This window comes from Neltuma alba, unplaced genomic scaffold (genome assembly GCF_004799145.2).
Source record: "Neltuma alba isolate B1F8T4 unplaced genomic scaffold, ASM479914v2 tig00013301_pilon, whole genome shotgun sequence".
In the NCBI taxonomy this organism is placed as follows: domain Eukaryota; kingdom Viridiplantae; phylum Streptophyta; class Magnoliopsida; order Fabales; family Fabaceae; genus Neltuma; species Neltuma alba.
Window position 1 is genome coordinate 21,580 of NW_021637581.1, and position 16,832 is coordinate 38,411.

At 34.8% G+C, this 16,832-nt stretch overlaps 1 long non-coding RNA gene across 1 annotated transcript; it reads left to right on the plus strand.

The window, feature by feature from the left end:
- Nucleotides 1-10,949: 10,949 nt before the first annotated feature.
- LOC114736087 (uncharacterized) lies at nt 10,950-12,881 on the plus strand. Its single transcript, XR_003739323.1, has 3 exons — nt 10,950-11,029; nt 12,208-12,288; nt 12,630-12,881. It is a non-coding gene; the product is annotated as an uncharacterized LOC114736087 (long non-coding RNA).
- Nucleotides 12,882-16,832: the final 3,951 nt, after the last annotated feature.

Sequence of the window (16,832 nt, forward strand, 5' to 3'; positions counted from 1 at the left end):
ACTTAGAATCATTGATGCAATTGATATACCTTGGTTGATATTTAGGTACTCAGAATGATGGATGCCATTAACAAGTCTTAGTTGATGTCAAGTATCTAGCATTGGGGATGTGATCTATCATGACATGAGTTAGAGCACTGAGAAAATTTCATAGTTAGCAAAGAAGATAGTCAACGTTGAAGGTGGGAGACCATGTTTCCTCAATGTATCCCCAACTACATACATAAGTTGATCTATAAAGATCAGAAGAGTTATATTGATAAAAGAAGAAGACCGTTGGAATTCGAGATGGAAGATTATGTTTCCTTGAAAATAGTACCGACTATGGGCATAGGAAAATCAAAGAAAATGAGGAAATTAAATTCGAGTTACATAGGACTATTTGAAATTCTTGTAAAAGTAGGCCCAATGGTGTATCAGATAGCTATACCTCCATAGTTGAGTAAGTTATATAATGTTTTTCACGTGTCACAACTGAAAAAGTATTAACCAGACTAAGAGCATGTCATTGAACATGAAGAAATAGATCTACAAGATGATTTGACTTATGATGTGCAACCTGAACGAATCATTGACAAACAAGAGAGAAGATTGAGAAGTAAAAGTATTCCATTTGTGAAAGTGGTCTAGAAGGGATTCTCACCACGAGAAGCTACATGGGAGGTAGAAGAAGAAATGCAAAAGTCATATCCAGACTTTATGCCACAAGGTAATTATCTAAATTTCGAGGACGAAATTTTATTTACGGGGGGAGAATTGTAACACCCCGAATTTTATGACTCAGGATGAGTAGAAAAGAGAAAGTTCATTAAAATTATTTAATAGCTCAATCACAATTGGGGAAAAATTATGGAATATTGATTTTTAAGATTTAGAGACATATTGGAAAAGGTATTTCCCCAAAAATAGCTTAAATATTTTTAATAGATAATTTTAAGAGAAAAATGGTTTATTTTCTCTGAAAATTATGGAAAAATACTTAGAGATTTATGTTTAATCTGAAAATTTTAGGATGATCATTTGAGATAGTGAAGAAGATATTTGAGGCATAAAATCCTTAAAATGAGTTAAGGATTAATTTCTGGAATTAAGAGTTATTTTCTTGGAAATTCAAGAAAAATAGTTATGAGTTAATTTTTGACCCAAAATGTTTAGAGAAATTATTTTATGGATCAAAGAAGCTAGTCGAAAAGAAAGATCCATATAAAACATAGTGGAGTAATTTTTGGGTTTATCTATTTATCTCAGAATTATAGAGGAAGCATGAAAGTGAAAGAAAGCAATGAGCGTAAGGGCAAAGTGGACATTTCGTTTGTTTTTACTTCCTCATCACACGTGTACTGCCTCACCGCTTAACATAAGATAACACTCTTCCTCCTGATTTTTCATTCGGCCACTCGAAGGAAAAGAGAGAGAGACGGAAAGCGAGAGAGGGAGAGCACGGGAAAAAGCAGTACCGGAGTTGGTGATCGGAGGTAGTGATCGGTGGTCAGATTCCTGCATGCAAACGGAGTTTCAGATTCAGGTGAGCCCTCTGATCATCATTCTACTCTTCGTTCTTTGGTTTGCTGCGTGTTTGAAGAGTTAATGATGAAAGAAGTTTGGGTTCTAGTGAGAGAAACTCTTGGTTAAGTCTGAAGCTCAATGATGATGAAAGAGTAGTGTTTGTTGATGATGATGGAGTATGATTTTTAGCTTGCATGTGGATTTCCTTGCTCTGTTTTGTTGCTGGCCGAACAGGGGTTGAGTGGCTGGTTTAGGATGATAATGAGTTAAGTTCATGGAGTGAGCATATTATATTGCATGTTGCTTATCTCCTCTGCAAGTTAAACTTGAATAGTTGTTGTTGTTGTTTCTGATGCGGGTAGCGTCAGGTTCTGGTGGAATTAAAGGGGGAAAATTGCACTATTCAGTGTATATATGAGGCCGTATGTGATATTGGTTTGTGAAGTGACGGTTTTCGAACCCCAAGCTCCGTTTTAATTAAGTGACATGGAGTTCCCTGTTTTGGTTGTATAGTGTCGGTTCATAGTAACAAAAGTAAGGGAAGTTCAGATATTATGCAAAAGAGCTTTAGATGGTGCTGTGTGATAGTTTGGTGAACGTTTTCAAATCAGTAAAAAGAACAAAATCCAGAATATGGGTGCTGATGTACGAAACATTTATGGAGGTTAGAAAGTGGCTAAGTTATATATATAGAGAACGAAGCTATTTGGATATATATTAGTGAATGTGTGTGTGTGTGTGTGTATGGGGGAAAGCCGTGGAAGTATGAGTGGCAAACATTGAAATTGAAATGGAATTGGGAGGAAGTTTAGGCATGATTTTATATATATATATATATATATATATATATGAGTCTATGTGTATAAGTGTCCGCTTGGTTCAGTGATTTAAGAAGAAAAAGTTGCTTCAGTAAATATTAATTGATATGGGAGAAAGGCGAAGCTAAGAGCCTAATATATATGTATACTTGGGAGAGTGTTTCAGTTAGTTGGAATTTTCGAATTATTGAAGTTAAGTAAGGATCTTAAAGGTATATGAGTTGCTAATAATAACTAGAAAAGTTTGTAGATTTATTTTGGAGTGTTAGATTAAATTTATTTGGTGGAATAAGGAAAAGTAAAGTAACACTATGGGTTGAGATAAGGAAGGAAACATTCCAAAGAGAATAGTTTAAATAAGGAAAAATTGTCCAGGATGACCAACTATTAAGTGAGGGTAGAGATTGAAAGAGATTGGGATTTAAAGAGAGTTATTTAATTTATAAATTATGTTGGATCAAGCATTAACCTACCCTTACTAATATAATAGGTTTTTATATCTGCTAAAGCCCACCAAGAAGCAGAAAGAAAGGAGAACGGTAAGGTTTGATTTGGAGGGATGCGGACCAGGTAGTAGTTCTTTCCTCCCTTACACTTGTGTATGATTGCTGCATGTCTGTTTGTGCCATATTACTTTTCTAAAGCATGAGAACATGTAATCCTTAATTCCTTGCATGGATTTTTAACCGTGACCACGTGCAGCTGATAAACATGGGGCAGTGATTGCCAATTATATGCGCGGCAGTGATTGCCAGTTATTTGCGCGGCAGTGATTGCCAATTATATGCGCGGCAGTGATTGCCAGTTATTTGCGCGGCAGTGATTGCCAGTTATATGCGCGGCAGTGATTGCCAGTTATATGCGCGGCAGTGATTGCCAGTTATATGCGCGGCAGTGATTGCCAGTTATTTGCGCGGCAGTGATTGCCAGTTATATGCGCGGCAGTGATTGCCAGTTATTTGCGCGGCAGTGATTGCCAGTTATATGCGCGGCAGTGATTGCCAGTTATTTGCGCGGCAGTGATTGCCAATTATATGCGCGGCAGTGATTGCCAATTATTAGCGCATTATTTATTCAGCTTGTCTAATAGACATGGGACAGTGATCGCCAGGTATTTGTGCATTATTTATTCAGCTTTTCTATCTGTCATTGCGCATAAATGCTTAATTGTATTAGCTTGCAAGGTTATGTTCCACTTTGGCTTGTTTTGCATGTTTTATGTGATCTACACATTTGTGTGATGGAAATTACTACTACGGGGATTCTTCGGAATCTCACCCCCCAATTTATGATGAACAGTGAAAGCTAGTAGCCCGAAAAACAAGGAGGTTGTTTAAGAAGAAGGTGGCTGGTTGAAGAGCAGAGATACCTGTTATAATTTTGTAAATTGTATAGCAAATTATTCGGGCAAGTAACTTTACTTGCTTTATGGAAATATTATTTTGTATCCTTTAGAAGAAGGAGGTGAGCATTGCCAGGTACACGTATATGCTGTCAACCAAGAGCGTTGCTTTATTTTTAATATAATATTATAAGATTGTATAGTATGAAATTATTTTAGATGATAATAGATTAAGTTGAAAGCAGGGTTATTATTGGATCACTCATCAGTAATCTGAAGGTTTGAAATATTTGATCAACGGATTCTGATGTTAAATGAAAAAAAAAAAATTTCCCTGTCTTTTCCCAGGATGGAAACCTGGTGTTAGTAATTCACAGACGTTAAAATGATCCTATTATTAGTATATAAAAGTGAGGTGTTGCATTTATGGTATCAGAGCAGAGGTTCTGGCTTTGGGTAGAACGGTCTGCTTATGTTTGTGTTAGAAGTCTACCACTGTAAATGGTTAAACTTGTATTTGCTAGACTTGTTGTAATTCTTAAAGAAGAACTAAGGAGTATTAAGATCTGAAGTTCAAGTCCTCAGTGAATCAAGGGTTTAGAGTAAACTTATGAAGCATCGTTTCAGGCTAAATCGGATTTAATGAGATATGAATTATATAATATGATCTGAATAAAATATTAATCTGATGTGTTTGAGGTATATTTAAGATAAGTTTGAGGTATGCTTGAGGTTTGTATTTTAGATGGTGTTGATCTTCTTGAGTTTGATGATGTTCCCTATTTTAAGTTCAATTGATGATGAACTAGATGTTTAGCAGTATGATTTGAGAAGTGCCATGAGACAAGAGAATCTACAATAGCTGTAAGCTAGCTTAGATTCCTGAATAGACAAGAGAAAGTACTATGAGACAACAATTGAAAGGGATGAAGACTTGAGAAACTCATTATGAATAGAGAACCTCTTGGATATGTGTCATAAACAAATATTTGAGCCCAAGAGATAGTCTAGACCTGTGAATCTAGTATACATGATTATGAGAATTGGGTACGAAGTTAGAGGATTATTTTTAATAAATTAGAATAAGAGAGCTAATGATAAGCTTGATGCATAACTGTAAGGGCTATTCAGTGAAAATGTGTAAATGGTTATAGTCAAGGAAATTATATAACAGTGTTATTTTGATGATTGATGCTTGTTAATAGCAAGTTAGTGAAAGAGTAGTTGAAATTGATTGAAACTTGTTGTTTGAGGTTTGTTGAGGTTCTAAAAGGTAGATAAGGAAATTTTAGTAGCCATCGAATGATCAATGATGCAAAGGAGTTGGAAATTGAGAAGCTTGAATATAATAGAATGTGATTAAAATTATTAGCTGCTTGTCTTTTGAATGTTAGCATGTTAAGTTTCTATTCTTAGGAACTATTCTTTTGAATAGTGGAAGGATGTTCCATACCAGCTAGAAGTAGACAAATAGGGGTACATGAGAAGGAAGGAAGATTCCCTGTGAACCTTATGCGATAGGTTCTAAACTGTCTTAATAATGAATGACGAATGATAAAAGAGATTAACAAAATCATAAGAAAGACAAGAAAGAAAATGAAATATATATATATAGACGAAAGGAAAGGGGCAGCAGCAACAATAGCTTATGTTTTCGACCATATTTAGTTCAACATCTAATCTGCTTTGCCAATACAAGTGGAGTCATTAAGGAAACAAGATCAAATAAAGCAGCAGATTTCAAAGGTATGTAAGAGTTGAAGTTTTGAAGAAGTAAAATTCAAATTATTTACATTTATTGAGAAGATCAAATTATGGTGCAAATTAGTCCGGGAGCAGGAAGATATATCTTTTGATTCCAATACTATTATTATAAATGCTACTAAGGGACAAGATGAGTAAAGGCAAAGGTATAGTCAGATGCCTAACTATAGTGCCTGCTCAACAGGAATATATTTGAATGATATTCAAATACTCAGAAAAGTTGGGACTAAACAGTATGCCTATGATATTTGTAAGGTACACGAATAAAGTACTCAGGTCATTAATGAAGTTAAAGATATAATTTTTACAGTTGAGGTTTAGTATTGGCAGTTTAGTAAAAGAGTTATGGTACGCAGTAAGAGTTTTCAGAGGAACCTAAAAATAGTTGACTGCTAAACTTAGTATGAGAAAGGTCTTGACCACTGAATGTTTCCCAAGATAGTGGGAACTGGTCCTCTGAGAGAAAGAGAAAAGCAGCCGAGGCAAGGCGATATGGAGTTGACCTTATGCTAATGAAAGCATAAAATACATTAAGGGCCAAGAGTAATGATGGGATCAGATATCCTTTGCGTCTAGCAGAATACTATGGAAGATTTAAGGAAAATTCTCTTATGCTACCAAATAGCTAACTGCCAAAGAAATTGACATTACAATTAGATGAATTTCATGCTAAACACTTTAATGAGTATTATTGCCTTAATTGCAAGATGGATGCCACTTCTATAGTACTTAGATGAGTCAGGTTGAGAGGTAATGATATGTTTTCATAAGAAAGTATAGGTAGCCACTAACGCAGAGTAAAGAGACTTTCCCTGAGGTTGAGTCAAAGTTAAGAGACTCCCTTACCAGAGTGTAATGGCAAGAGTTAAGAAAGCCAAATAGGGATATAAGTCTATTCTTTATCATAAAGGCAAAGTGGCGACCTAAGCCTTTGAACAGTTAAGGCAGCCTTGAGAGAGATAAGGCAGTATCATGAGTTCTCTCCCTGTGCCATCTAAAGTTATTAGAAGTGGTAAGACCCTATACTAAGGCAGGGCAAGTATAGTATGTGGTAAGACCCTATACTAAGGTAGGGCAAGTATGGTATGTGGCCTAAGCATAATGTTGACTCTAATGGCCACAAGGATGAATAAATAGCTCAAAGAGCTAGCCGACATGGTGGACGAATTGATATAAAGCTTGAGAAAGTTGAGAATAAGATAATGAAGTTAAATGAGAAGTGTAAGGAGATAATGTTGGAGTTGCCAAAAGGAATGAGTAAGGTCTAAGAAGCAATGTGGGTATCTAAGATCAGTTTTGGAGAATTATCAGTATGGTTGCCAGATTTCATAGAGATAAAGTTATTCTATAACTTCATTCTTTGGTCTTGAAAATTCCTAGAAAGGGATCACAGTTAGATCCAAGAAGTGGGCTTAGAGAGATCACAGTTAGATCTCAAGATCGCAGTTAGATCTTATGGTCATAGAAGACCCAAAGGAGAGTTATTAATGCCCAAAGTAAAGCAGTTTTCTCTGGGAAGACAATGACCTTAGATGAGTTTAGAATAAAGAATTTCTTGAGACTGGTTAACCATCACAGAGAGAGTATCCTTGATTTTTCTTCAGATAGCCAAGTTGCTAAATAGACCGAGCTCAATTCTAATTGGTCAACAAAGGAAAGTAAGAGTTAACAAAGTGTAGTGCTGCAAGTCCCAAGTAGAATGCATTTAGGCAAGCTAAGTTTGGGGTAAGAAAGTAAGAGGAATAGAAAAAGTCCCCAAATATTATATCAATGGATTGAGTACTAAGAGATAATGCCAAAGGTAAGGTAGAAAATAACAAAGTAAGATTTTCAGAATGGTTGATACCATTAACATGTTTTGATTGATGCCGAATACTTAGAATCATTGATGCAATTGATATACCTTGGTTGATATTTAGGTACTCAGAATGATGGATGCCATTAACAAGTCTTAGTTGATGTCAAGTATCTAGCATTGGGGATGTGATCTATCATGACATGAGTTAGAGCACTGAGAAAATTTCATAGTTAGCAAAGAAGATAGTCAACGTTGAAGGTGGGAGACCATGTTTCCTCAATGTATCCCCAACTACATACATAAGTTGATCTATAAAGATCAGAAGAGTTATATTGATAAAAGAAGAAGACCGTTGGAATTCGAGATGGAAGATTATGTTTCCTTGAAAATAGTACCGACTATGGGCATAGGAAAATCAAAGAAAATGAGGAAATTAAATTCGAGTTACATAGGACTATTTGAAATTCTTGTAAAAGTAGGCCCAATGGTGTATCAGATAGCTATACCTCCATAGTTGAGTAAGTTATATAATGTTTTTCACGTGTCACAACTGAAAAAGTATTAACCAGACTAAGAGCATGTCATTGAACATGAAGAAATAGATCTACAAGATGATTTGACTTATGATGTGCAACCTGAACGAATCATTGACAAACAAGAGAGAAGATTGAGAAGTAAAAGTATTCCATTTGTGAAAGTGGTCTAGAAGGGATTCTCACCACGAGAAGCTACATGGGAGGTAGAAGAAGAAATGCAAAAGTCATATCCAGACTTTATGCCACAAGGTAATTATCTAAATTTCGAGGACGAAATTTTATTTACGGGGGGAGAATTGTAACACCCCGAATTTTATGACTCAGGATGAGTAGAAAAGAGAAAGTTCATTAAAATTATTTAATAGCTCAATCACAATTGGGGAAAAATTATGGAATATTGATTTTTAAGATTTAGAGACATATTGGAAAAGGTATTTCCCCAAAAATAGCTTAAATATTTTTAATAGATAATTTTAAGAGAAAAATGGTTTATTTTCTCTGAAAATTATGGAAAAATACTTAGAGATTTATGTTTAATCTGAAAATTTTAGGATGATCATTTGAGATAGTGAAGAAGATATTTGAGGCATAAAATCCTTAAAATGAGTTAAGGATTAATTTCTGGAATTAAGAGTTATTTTCTTGGAAATTCAAGAAAAATAGTTATGAGTTAATTTTTGACCCAAAATGTTTAGAGAAATTATTTTATGGATCAAAGAAGCTAGTCGAAAAGAAAGATCCATATAAAACATAGTGGAGTAATTTTTGGGTTTATCTATTTATCTCAGAATTATAGAGGAAGCATGAAAGTGAAAGAAAGCAATGAGCGTAAGGGCAAAGTGGACATTTCGTTTGTTTTTACTTCCTCATCACACGTGTACTGCCTCACCGCTTAACATAAGATAACACTCTTCCTCCTGATTTTTCATTCGGCCACTCGAAGGAAAAGAGAGAGAGACGGAAAGCGAGAGAGGGAGAGCACGGGAAAAAGCAGTACCGGAGTTGGTGATCGGAGGTAGTGATCGGTGGTCAGATTCCTGCATGCAAACGGAGTTTCAGATTCAGGTGAGCCCTCTGATCATCATTCTACTCTTCGTTCTTTGGTTTGCTGCGTGTTTGAAGAGTTAATGATGAAAGAAGTTTGGGTTCTAGTGAGAGAAACTCTTGGTTAAGTCTGAAGCTCAATGATGATGAAAGAGTAGTGTTTGTTGATGATGATGGAGTATGATTTTTAGCTTGCATGTGGATTTCCTTGCTCTGTTTTGTTGCTGGCCGAACAGGGGTTGAGTGGCTGGTTTAGGATGATAATGAGTTAAGTTCATGGAGTGAGCATATTATATTGCATGTTGCTTATCTCCTCTGCAAGTTAAACTTGAATAGTTGTTGTTGTTGTTTCTGATGCGGGTAGCGTCAGGTTCTGGTGGAATTAAAGGGGGAAAATTGCACTATTCAGTGTATATATGAGGCCGTATGTGATATTGGTTTGTGAAGTGACGGTTTTCGAACCCCAAGCTCCGTTTTAATTAAGTGACATGGAGTTCCCTGTTTTGGTTGTATAGTGTCGGTTCATAGTAACAAAAGTAAGGGAAGTTCAGATATTATGCAAAAGAGCTTTAGATGGTGCTGTGTGATAGTTTGGTGAACGTTTTCAAATCAGTAAAAAGAACAAAATCCAGAATATGGGTGCTGATGTACGAAACATTTATGGAGGTTAGAAAGTGGCTAAGTTATATATATAGAGAACGAAGCTATTTGGATATATATTAGTGAATGTGTGTGTGTGTGTGTGTATGGGGGAAAGCCGTGGAAGTATGAGTGGCAAACATTGAAATTGAAATGGAATTGGGAGGAAGTTTAGGCATGATTTTATATATATATATATATATATATATATATATGAGTCTATGTGTATAAGTGTCCGCTTGGTTCAGTGATTTAAGAAGAAAAAGTTGCTTCAGTAAATATTAATTGATATGGGAGAAAGGCGAAGCTAAGAGCCTAATATATATGTATACTTGGGAGAGTGTTTCAGTTAGTTGGAATTTTCGAATTATTGAAGTTAAGTAAGGATCTTAAAGGTATATGAGTTGCTAATAATAACTAGAAAAGTTTGTAGATTTATTTTGGAGTGTTAGATTAAATTTATTTGGTGGAATAAGGAAAAGTAAAGTAACACTATGGGTTGAGATAAGGAAGGAAACATTCCAAAGAGAATAGTTTAAATAAGGAAAAATTGTCCAGGATGACCAACTATTAAGTGAGGGTAGAGATTGAAAGAGATTGGGATTTAAAGAGAGTTATTTAATTTATAAATTATGTTGGATCAAGCATTAACCTACCCTTACTAATATAATAGGTTTTTATATCTGCTAAAGCCCACCAAGAAGCAGAAAGAAAGGAGAACGGTAAGGTTTGATTTGGAGGGATGCGGACCAGGTAGTAGTTCTTTCCTCCCTTACACTTGTGTATGATTGCTGCATGTCTGTTTGTGCCATATTACTTTTCTAAAGCATGAGAACATGTAATCCTTAATTCCTTGCATGGATTTTTAACCGTGACCACGTGCAGCTGATAAACATGGGGCAGTGATTGCCAATTATATGCGCGGCAGTGATTGCCAGTTATTTGCGCGGCAGTGATTGCCAGTTATTTGCGCGGCAGTGATTGCCAGTTATATGCGCGGCAGTGATTGCCAGTTATATGCGCGGCAGTGATTGCCAGTTATATGCGCGGCAGTGATTGCCAGTTATATGTGTAATATCCCAAATTTTATGGATTTGAGTAAAGCATGTTGAAGGAGAAATTTTTAGAGAAATTGTTGAGATTAAGACCTTTAAAATATGGTCTAAATAATTATAAAGTTAATTTCAAGAATTTAGGACCTATTTTCTTGGAAATTCAAGGAAAAATAGTTAGAGGATAATTTTTGAGCTGAGATTTTTAGGAAAATTATTTCATGGACTAAAGAAGCTAATGGAAGAAGAAAATCCATATAAAATAACCAGGTTTGATTTCTGGAATTATCTGATTATCCTGGAAAAATAGAGAAGGATCAAATTGAAGGGAAAATGAAGACCAAAGGGTATAATAGTTATTTCACACGCCCTCACCGACTTATTCTACCCTAATATCTTCTCCCTTCTTACTTTCCTCTGCCATTCGAAGTGCAAACAGAGGGAGAGCCGGGAGAGTTTGAGAAAGATCAAGAAAGGGAAAGGCTAGTAGAGGAGAGAATCGGTTCATCTAAAAGTGGAAATTAAACAAGGTGAGTCTCCTGAACCTTCTTCCATCTTTATTTTCTGTTATTTGGTCATATGTTGCAAGACGATGATGAAGATGAAATCTGGTTTTTGAGGGAGAAAGTGAACAGCATGACAGTCAAGCTGTAGAAACGTGCTTAATGGTTAGGATGAAGCTTGTGGTTGAGATTTCTGCACTTGCTTTTCACGGTTGATTGCTCTGGTTAAAGTTTCTGAAACAGGGGTTTGATTATTTAAGGAAATGGCTTCTGGTTTGGGTAATAGATGATTAACGAGTCTAAATATAATTAATTATTTTTTGGTTGTATGATTATAATATGTTGATTTTATATGCCCTGTGTGGTTATTGAGGGATCGAAGAGTGCGTACTTTGAATAAGAAAAATGTCAGACTTAGGGAGGGAAGGATGCTGTTCGATTTTACTGGTCAAGAAGCACTTGAACGCTGAAAGTATCAGCTCTATATATATATAGAGAGAGAGAGAGAACAAAGCCATTTGAGACCGAAGCATGGGGAGAACGAATTGGGCTCTTTATATATATTCTTTCGGTTTTGGCTCCATGTTCTGAATTATAGTGAACAGATTTTCTTGGAGTTAAAATGGAAAAAAAAAAATGCCAAAATCTAGAATTTTCATAAGCGAAGGAAAATGTTGAGATTGGGAACTAATTAAAGCACGATATGTGTGTATATGTTTGGTGTTTGTCTCAGCAACGTTGATGTTATGATTTGAGGGATGAGACTAAATCTCATGGTATTAATTACATATACCTGATTGATAGGGCAATCTGGAATTTGTGAAGGAAGGGTGTAGAGGGTGAATATATATATATATATATATATAATGAGGAATAAAATAATGTTTTGGTTGAAGCTTGATGCTGGAAAAAAATTTAGAAACAGTGGCAAAATGGTGCTGTTTGAATGATAGATGGTGTTTGGGGTGTTCAAATGCAAAATGTTTAAATAGGGAGTTTATAGGCTTATATAAGTGTTATATTATGAATATGTATGTCAAATAGGAGTCTTAAGAGGATGGAAGTCAAAACGTGATGCCCCGTTAAAATGATCATGAAGGATTTAAATTATAAGGAATGAGTTAATGTGTTAATGTAACGCTCTAGATGAATATCTAGATATATATATATATATATTAATCTGCCCTTACTCAAATAATTTATAGGATTTGATATTTGTTCGAATCCATTAAGAAGGGAGCCAAGAAGGAGACAAGGGGAAGGGAGTACAGAAGAAAAAGCAAAAGGTAGTAACTCTTTTCCTTTAATGTGATTGTGCATGGATTGCCACATGCTTGGATGTGCCTTTATGCTGATTGTGCATGAGAACATGTAAGTTGCCTTTGCATAATAATATTTGTCATGACAATATGCGCTGGTTTCCATTTATTTTGGAATGTGGGCGCGATAGATAGCGATTAGCTATATGGGTGTATGGTGTATATGCATCATTGATTATACTTGGATGCAAGGTGTTGTTCTCTTTGGCCTGTGTAGCATGTTGTTTGTGATCTTGTATGATTACGTGAGGGAAATTTGTTACTACTGGGATTCTTTAGAATCTCACCCCTTCTTCCATGTAATACAGCAAGAGCAAGTACTCCTAAGGGCAAGGGAGTAGTGATCGGTGGAGTTTAAAAGTGCAGGAAGCTGGCGATCATTTGTACATATATATTTTGTTTAAAATGCATCTTATTTTGGAGTAAAGATATATATTGTATATCTATTTTGGTATGTAAATATTCCTCCATAAGGAGATGACTAAGGGCAGATAGATCATAATGACTGCTATTGAAGGAAATGGTCAAATTTTTTGATATAATTATTATTTGGCCTAAAATTATGTGTATCTAATTACGTATCTCGTCGTGTGAGCCAATGGCCAGGGTGTCAAATGTTAAACCCTATTGGCTATAGTTGACTTAATTCAGGATTCGAAGGGCCGGATGGAAATAAAAATATATATAATTCCCAGGATGAAACCTGGCTTTTAATGGATCATGTTTAAATAGAATAATTATACTAGTATATAAGGGATAGGTGTTACAATATGCGCGGCAGTGATTGCCAGTTATATGCGCGGCAGTGATTGCCAGTTATATGCGCGGCAGTGATTGCCAGTTATTTGCGCGGCAGTGATTGCCAGTTATATGCGCGGCAGTAATTGCCAATTATTTGCGCGGCAGTGATTGCCAATTATATGCGCGGCAGTGATTGCCAATTATTAGCGCATTATTTATTCAGCTTGTCTAATAGACATGGGACAGTGATCGCCAGGTATTTGTGCATTATTTATTCAGCTTTTCTATCTGTCATTGCGCATAAATGCTTAATTGTATTAGCTTGCAAGGTTATGTTCCACTTTGGCTTGTTTTGCATGTTTATGTGATCTACACATTTGTGTGATGGAAATTACTATTACGGGGATTCTTCGGAATCTCACCCCCCAATTTATGATGAACAGTGAAAGCTAGTAGCCCGAAGAACAAGGAGGTTGTTTAAGAAGAAGGTGGCTGGTTGAAGAGCAGAGATACCTGTTATAATTTTGTAAATTGTATAGCAAATTATTCGGGCAAGTAACTTTACTTGCTTTATGGAAATATTATTTTGTATCCTTTAGAAGAAGGAGGTGAGCATTGCCAGGTGCACGTATATGCTGTCAACCAAGAGCGTTGCTTTATTTTTAATATAATATTATAAGATTGTATAGTATGAAATTATTTTAGATGATAATAGATTAAGTTGAAAGCAGGGTTATTATTGGATCACTCATCAGTAATCTGAAGGTTTGAAATATTTGATCAACGGATTCTGATGTTAAACGAAAAAAAAAAAAATTTCCCTGTCTTTTCCCAGGATGGAAACCTGGTGTTAGTAATTCACAGACGTTAAAATGATCCTATTATTAGTATATAAAAGTGAGGTGTTGCAAATGACAGCTTCTGATAAGTAATTCATAGAAATTTAAGATTGTGTTAAAATGACAATTTGCACAATTCCGTGGTGAATGACAAGTTTAGCAAGATGAATGACAACTTTTGATAAGCAATTCATAAGAATTTAAGTTTTTGTGTTAAAATGACATGATTCCTGATTTCTTTAGCAGATGATAAGTTCTAATAAGCAATTTATGACAAATTCAGTCAGGCGAATGACCATTTTAGTAAGACGAATAACAACTTCTGATAAGCAATTCATAGGAATTTATGATTCTATGTTAAAATGACAAGTTGCATAATTCCTCGGTGAATGACAAGTTTAGCAAGGCCAATGACAATTTTTAATAAGTAATTCATGGGAATTTAAGTTCTTGTTTTAAAATGACAGAATTTCTAGATTTCTTTAGCAGATGACAAGTTTTGATAAGCAATTCATGACAAGTTTAGTAAAACTAATGACAAGTTTACTCAGGCGAATGACAACTTCTGATACGCAATTCATAGAAATTTAAGTTTTTGTGTTAAAATAATAGAATTTTCACAATTCCTTAGCGAATGACAAGTTTGGCAAGACAATTGACAACTTCTGATACACAATTCATAGGAATTTAAGTTTCTGTGTTAAAATGACAGAATTTTTAGATTTCTTTAACAGATGACAAGTTATTATAAGTAATTCATGATAAGTTCAGTAAAATGAATGACAAGTTTAGTAAGGCGAATGACAACTTCTAATAAGCAATTCATACGAATTTAAGATTTTGTGTTAAAATCACAGCAACCAGTTTCTGCAATTAGCCATTTGAATTCAAAAGAGTGGTAGAAAATCATGTTTGAAAATATTATGAAGTTACCAACAAAAGATAGGAAATCACGTTTGCATTCAATATAATTTTATATCATAGCTCAATCATTTACATATGAAAATTAAAACTAACAACCTCTTCGATTGTCAAGTAGTAACAGCAAGCTCAAAATTTCTATCCATTTCAGTGGCAGCTTCAATATTTACAAGGAACTTACACTAAAATCCACCTTTTCCAAAACTTTTATGATGATTGTCACATTACTACTTGCCAACCCCTTCTCATCCTTACCGTTGACGTCACCACCTTCTGACCCCATCGTAAACACCGCCACTCCTTCTCCTTTGATCCCAATTCCCAACTCCTTGTAGATCCTTTAAATCCCAAAAACCTCCTTCATAATCCTTAAAACCCTCTTCCAATCCTGCCCTAATGCACCATCACAATTCCAAGTACTATAAACCGGTCAAAGATGGCGTTATTACATCAACGGTGAAGGTAAAGCCACTAGCAAAGAGAAGGACGAAGAGAGAGAGGAAAAGAAGAAGGAAAGGGAAGGAGAACTAGAGAGGAAGAGAAAGAAAGAAGGGCATTTTGGATATTTCACCATCATTTCATGTTTGCAATATAGGAGTGGGTCTCCTGAAGCCATTTTTCATATTGAGGAACCCATTTAGCAATTTCACATATCGAGAGGTCTTTATTTTAATTTTTGGTCTTTCTAAATAATTATAATTTTTAAGATCCTCCTTGATAAATACCACTCCCTTTAGGTTCTTTATTTCAATTTTTCAATTAATATCTTTATTTTTGTTCAGGGGTATTGCAATTTACTTATTACTTCTTTTGGTAAGGGGACTTTAAATCTTCGATTGCAAATCTCTGCAGTTTGGGTTGTGGTTCTTCAAAGATGCAGTTTGTTCGATTAAATGGAAAATTATTCATATGAACCACATTAGAAAATCAAATATATAGAGGCCTTCAGAAATTCATTTTTTTCTGTACAAATTTTACATTTTTACAAATTGATTTACTTATAAATATGAAATTTTACCTTGTAAATATCAATTTTTTTGCCTGATTTTCTTACATGAAATTTATGCCTAATTTTTCATTGATGACAAATAACAATCGCCATTATTTATTGGGAAGACATTTTTACAAGTAGTTACAATACTACTTCAAAATTTTCAACATCCTACTAGCAGCAGCAACAATAATAGTAGTAATAATAGTAACAATAGTAATAGTAGTAGTCATGATAGTAGTGGTAGTGGTTGTAGTGGTGGTAGTGGTAGTGGTTGGTAGTGGTGGTAGTGGTAGTGGTTGTAGTGGTGGTAGTGGTAGTGGTTGTAGTGGTGGTAGTGGTGGTAGTGGTAGTGGTAGTGGTGATAGTGGTGGTGGTGATGGTGGTGGTAATAATAATAGTTGTGAACACATTTTTTCCCTACAAAATGCTACTTTTTTTGAGTTCAAAATGTATATGCTTTTGGAATTTTAAAAAACACGGTGATAACATGTGTGTGCGTTGCTAACAAATATTTGAGATATGTGTATGTAATATCTACGGATCAATTTTAAGTCCATCTTTTACAATGTTATTGCAACCAATATTCAGCTACGATATTGATATTAAATTAATGGTTCAATAATATAAATGGAAATTCCAATCACAATATTGAAATATTTAAGCAAAGAATTTACAGAAAATATCTTGTGCTTTATCTTTTTTAGTGACAAAAATATCTCGCCGTAAGACCCTTTTACGCAGGCAACAACATATTCAGACCCCTTCTAGTAAGGCTAGGTCAGTTTTTCAAAATAGAAAAGAAGATATTTAAAGAATGAACAATAAAATATAACCAAAAAAATGATTTATATATTAAAATTTACATACATTTATTTGGTCTCCAATACAAAAGGTAATCAAATATGACTAAAACATGCTGCTTCAACGAAAAATAAAACATCGTTCGTTTCCATTCGATATTGTTTTGGTTGTTTTTTTAGCATTACACAATGTTATTTTTTCTTGTAGAAGAAAAA